The sequence below is a fragment of the Hermetia illucens genome, chromosome 3, assembly GCF_905115235.1.
Source record: "Hermetia illucens chromosome 3, iHerIll2.2.curated.20191125, whole genome shotgun sequence".
Lineage (NCBI taxonomy): Eukaryota > Metazoa > Arthropoda > Insecta > Diptera > Stratiomyidae > Hermetia > Hermetia illucens.
In genome coordinates, this window is record NC_051851.1 from 75799287 (window position 1) to 75805184 (window position 5898).

The 5898-nt window shown below is 43.7% G+C and overlaps 1 long non-coding RNA gene across 1 annotated transcript; it reads left to right on the plus strand.

Moving 5' to 3' along the window:
- Positions 1 to 4808: 4808 nt before the first annotated feature.
- Positions 4809 to 5271, plus strand: LOC119650563. The gene is made up of 2 exons (XR_005249329.1): positions 4809 to 4942; positions 5051 to 5271. It is a non-coding gene; the product is annotated as an uncharacterized LOC119650563 (long non-coding RNA).
- Positions 5272 to 5898: the final 627 nt, after the last annotated feature.

A 5898-nucleotide genomic window follows, 5' to 3' on the forward strand; every position in this document is an offset into this window, starting at 1 on the left:
GCGGTGGCATACAGCCATTCAGACTGAAGCTATCCCTCCCTCCTCCTTTTACACTATTATTCACTTCACGACTGATATACCATTTCCCAACTCCTATCGCCTCGTAAACAGGTGTTACCACCTTTTGACCCCACACCAATTAAGCTCCTTTTCCTCGAATTCTCAAGATATTGATTTTTCAAATTTTTTATTTCCGCGAATCATAGTCACAGAACCCGCTAAGATTTCCAGGGCACCCCGACAATCATTCGAAAGCTTCCTGGGCAACCATAAGTTCCTATTTGAAAACAAGGACAGCTTTTCTGCAGCGACAATTGATAATTTGCGGGCTTGACCACAATCACTTCACATTGGAGGTTGACTGACGACCTAAGGGCCCTAGGCATCTCCATTGCGCTTTTCATTAAGCCTTTCGTCCAAACAAAGGCAAAGCAAGGGCGAATATAATAAGCTTGGGGCTTGCCACATTTGATTTCGTCTCTTTCGAGATCGCTGATCTTAATCCTTCAAGCCGATACCTCCGCACTTTGTTCTGCTAATATTAACAAGTGTACCCCTTTTATAGTAATAGTATACCTATTATACTATATAGTATATCCACCAAGTCTATAATTGGTGGGAACATAAAAATGGTCCCTACTTCCACTTTAACCAGACACGTGGTATTGAGCATTCTGCCAGATGCTTTAAATTACATCACAGAAGTGCCGTACAATAATGTCATCAGCGTAATTTGGGACAGTATTCCAGTTTTTGTTAGCTCTGCTAGGAGCTCAGCAACTATAATACTCCACATTAGCGATGATAGCAGTCCACTCAGTGGACAACCTTGAGCAGTGCTCATGACAATAAAGTTTGCACCTGTCGCACTACTAATTGCATATTCTCTGACATCTTACCCAGGCCAGGGTGTTTCCCACTGCAGATCCATGTATCTCGTATTTCTATATACAATTTGTCGTTGAATTTACCCACGATACCCTAAAACGCAAACAGTACTACTTCTTTAGTTTCTATCATATCTCGTAGTATGTCCTTTAGGTGATGCAAGAAAGTTTCGTTTGACCGTTCTGCCCGTTAGACGCGTCGACATCGATGTAGATAGATAGATGTAGATATCTTTTACAACCTTTCAGAAGCGGATCTGCTCGTCATGACCAGTTGCGCCACTTTCCTCTCGGTACATTGTTTCGGGCTAGCCCTATAGCTGTCCTTTACTTACACCAACGGAAGTGAGGAAGGGGTAGTGCTAGTTCGAGAGACTCCCTGCCATCCGATCCCTCCACTGGCCTAGCTCTATCTTCTTTGCAAGAAGAAAAATCCGAACGTAAGGTGCAACAGCCTTGGTCAGGTAAGACTGAAAACCTCTCATGGGTAAGGAAATAGTCGGTCTCACCATGCTTCCGATTCGGTCTGCCTCTTGTCTCATAATGCCAAGGAAGATGCCACTCATCTAGTGTACTTTGTCGTCCTTCATGAGCGACCACCTCCCTTGGCTCCTCTTCCTTGCGCTTGTATATGGCTTTACGCTTCTTCACTAGAAGAGCAATGGAAATCACCCCCGGAATCACCATCACTGCCGGTTAAAAAACAGTGCGTTGCGCAGACGTCACACACAAAGCTCCTGGTCTTTGTACTTGCACAAGGTGCTTACGATCTACTTTCTTGCCAATCGCGTCAGCACATACCTTTGTGCGTAGGGCAGAACAGACTGTAGTTGAACTCATTAATAGACGTTGCCTGCTAAGTGTTGGATTCCTAACGTTTGCCATTAGCGGACTTACGGCCAAAATTTGAGCTGCAGCTTTGATTTACTCGAAAAAGTTTATTTTGAGTCAAGCGTCAGTCTAAGATACTTAATTGCTGTTTTTGGCTCGATTATCGACTTCTCGATTCTCGCTTTGGTCAAGATACTTCGGGTTTTTCCAGTGCAAGGTCAAAACCATGAGCAATCATTAATCCGCCTACTCGTCACATCGTTATGCCAAGTCTACTTTGCGCGTGTTCGAAAGTGCATCCAGCAGCAAGCGCCGCAACATAATATGTATTAGCGACCAGGCGCGAGTCTTCTAGCATGTCGAGTCCAAGCAGATTATTACAGGCCGATTTCCATTGTTTCAATCCTAGAAGGGATCTCTGTTCTATCCCCGACGTAACTTCCATCCTGCTCTGGTTCCTTAAATTAAGGTTGTGTAATTCGCGCTAAAGGCTTGATACGCTGAATGGTGATTTGGAGGCCTCACGGCTACATCCAGATTAGACCGACTCCGCCTGTGAACAGAACAAAGGTTAAAGAAAAAGGAAAGGAAGATCCGTAAGAGCTGGGCGAGTGGGAAGTATTGACTAGTGTGCCTAGAATGTCTTTTCACTTTATGAAATGACTTCAAGCGTTACGAGGAGCACCACCTATCGAACTTGACGGCTGTATGCCTCCGCTTGATGAACAAATACCATGGGGATAATTCTCTGGCAGCACATATCGCTTCAGTGAGTCTACTTAGAAAGAGTTTTTAGTACACTTTCCCTGCTGTGTCACGCATACAAAATGATCGAAATGAATACGGCAGCTCAGGGTCGCCTTTCTCTTCACTGATCGCGCAAGCCTTGCCGCATTCTAACGAGAAAGGAAACTTAATGCGCCGAGTAGTAGATTCGGCCGATATTAGAGCACTATCTTGTCGGGACGCCATCAGGACCTGGCGCCTTCTTGTTTTTCATAGAGAGGACTGCCTTTTCCAACTCTTTTGCAGAGGAGAGTGGGCAGTCCTCGGCGCCCTCCGCACTGCCACCATCATCGCGTACGTAATGCGCAGGGAATAGTGCTATTGCAATGGAGTCCATCTGCTTGGCTCTAAGTGAATCGATCCGTATTCACCCCGTCGACAAGCTTCTGCCAGCAGCGACTTTGCTTTTGTTGCGCTGCAGAGTCTTCTTTTCATCATCATCATCATCATCAACGGCGCAACAACCGGTATCCGGTCTAGGCCTGCCTTAATAAGGAACTCCAGACATCCCGGTTTTGCGCCGAGGTCCACCAATTCGATATCCCTAAAAGCTGTCTGGCGTCCTGGCCCACGCCATCGCTCCATCTTAGGCAGGGTCTGCCTCGTCTTCTTTTCCTACCATAGATATTGCCCTTATAGACTTTCCAGGTGGGATCATCTTCATCCATACGGATTAAGTGACCCGCCCACCGTAACCTATTGAGCCGGATTTTATCCACAAGTCTTCTTTTGGCTGATCTTTACTCTGTCACTATGGCACATGCTTCCTCCTGGTCGTTTAGACGTTGTGTCAAGCTGCGGAGTTTGTGGCACTCCTTATGCAGCTCTACAATTTCCGCCTTCCGCCAATACATAGAAGTCGTGCCACCTCTCGATGCCCTCTTGGACATGGAAGCTCCGCAGGAAGTTCATTTCAGCTTCATAGGTGAATTTATGACTGCACAGCAGGAACGCCGGGGTGGCGTACACCGAGAGGTTATATCAACCACTTCGAAAGGGATGTGTTATTTCATTTCTTGCGGAACCTGCCACCCGTCTATTAGCGACACCGCCACGCGAAGGTTATGTTGAGAATGCTACCTTTGTAGCCGTTGGAGTGGATCCAGTGTTTAAAATTACAAGTCCTGCTCTCGTGGAAGCTGGGTGGAGCACATTTCATTCAAGTGCCTTGCTTTGAAATCAACCCTGACCAGGACCCTGACCAACCTACTCCACCCCAATAACCTCGGTTTTCGGCAAGAACACTAAAGGGGGTGCCGTCCCGAACCCAAATGGCAGTGGTACCCGATATATCGGGAATGAATGGATACGGGCACAAAATACTTGTGTTTCGTAAAATCTATTTACTCATCTGTTGCTACACTTTGCAGTAGGTGACGCTTACATACGCAAAAGGACTTGCAAGTATGGAAATATTCGTAATTGGAGTACGTCCTTATGAACTATATAGAATCCGACAGTGTAATTTGTTTTCATTTTTGTTGAGAATTGTCACGACTCATAGCAACATGAAAGGTTGGGAAGCTAACTCTCATAATCTGCTACCAATCGATTTTTTAAAAAGTGTTGTCTGTCGTACTTTCTCCATCTCGATTCAGGATTACCTAGTGAAACTTAGTATTTTGGTGGAGGATTAAACTTTTAAAATGTTGGTGCATTTAACGCAGAATACATAACATCGACGTGGCACACTATACTTGTCATTGGTCCCCAGAATTTATGCCTTGACAAATTTTCAATGTTAATTTCGATTTTTCAGACCAAATTGGCCTTGTTATCCCATTTTCAAAACAAAGAAGAACGTCGGCAACACGACTTTCATTTGTCCAGACAGTAGGCATTCCTTCAATGCATTTCAGTAACCTCGCTTATGACTTTATGTTGCTCATCAGCGCATTCATTATGAGACTGAATTTTGGCCCATGTTTGACCTTCTATCACTGGCGATATAAAGTCGAAAGTTTCACTTTCATATTAGCTTTGGGCTAATAAATTCATGATGCGATCCAGCCAATGCGCTTCCGCTAAATCCCTTTTATGCACGTATACGCATACACACACACGCCGAGGATGAAGGTCCTTGCAGCCTGGAGTTCCGTTCCGCATGATAGACTGGCGCATATACACAACGCTTGTTGACAAGTGATTCGTTAATTGCCACTTAACCGCATGCAAATTAATTTTCCGGATTTCCCATGGCTAACGAACTTTATTTATTTTCAATTTAATTTTTCCTGAGTAATCCATGAGGTCATATAGGGTCAGACGCGAGCTGTCTCCAGTAATGTTTTTGATGTTTGCCATATGAGACTGCATATGCAGGATCTAGGCCCGGTGAGTGCAGCAATGGTCGTTAAAAAGGAGTGATGAAGAGTATGGGAAGTCTAGTGGAAGCACGGAAACATATACATATGAGCACGCCGTTGGGGATGAGATTGGTGGGTATATGTAGCAGACATTTATCTGGCTTCTATGAAATATGTCGCGGTAAATACATAAGACAGGAGATGCAGCGGTTTTTAATTTTGTTTGATTTGCTTTTTCAGGTAAAATATTGCCGACAGAATGTTTGGGCATAAATTGAGGGCCTGTTTCCTAATTGAATTCGTCCGTAAATTGAATAGCCAGTAATATCTGCTTGTTCAATTTCAGCAAACAACCAATTATATAAATTTTTTTTTTTTGATGTATTTTCCGACCGTTTCGACATTTCATTAATTATTAAAAGCGTAAGTACGCCCGTTATTATATTTAATTGCAAACAGGATTTAAAGAGTTTTCTGTGAAGTATAGAAGTTGATTTTTTCTAGGTTCAGACTAGCATTGAAATGACTACCGAAGCGCGGTGTCCTTAAACACCAAGAACTGTTTATTGGCCTGGAGATTGTAAAATCTTCAACCTGTGGTAACTTGCTAGTCATTCGATTTATCGAAACTGGGGTCCTGGATGCATTCTTAAGGTTTTATCCAAATTATTGGCTTACTGTGGGTCATACTTAGCACATATATAGGCCACATCGATTGAAATGGAGTTTGGTGAATATACGGGAACTATAAAACCCTAGGCAGACACAGTGAACGGCATGAAATTGAGGGATAAGAAGGGGGCTTCCCCTACTTGTTGAAGGCGCGGGATTTTCTCCCAAAAGTATCCATGTGGAATAGCAAAAGCAAGGTACCAATTTGTTTTTTTAAAAACAGATTCTATTTTCGTTTCTTGCAAAACAGCGTAGTAAGCGGTTAGACTTATAGACTTGAAGTGAGGTAGGTAGCATTGCACTCGCCCATGATTATTACTTTGATTTGACTGATTAAAAAGAGTTGAAATCATTGGACGGTTTTAAGGGTTTGGTGTAAAACATAAGGTTTTGTTAGTCGTGTTTCGGTCTTAGTT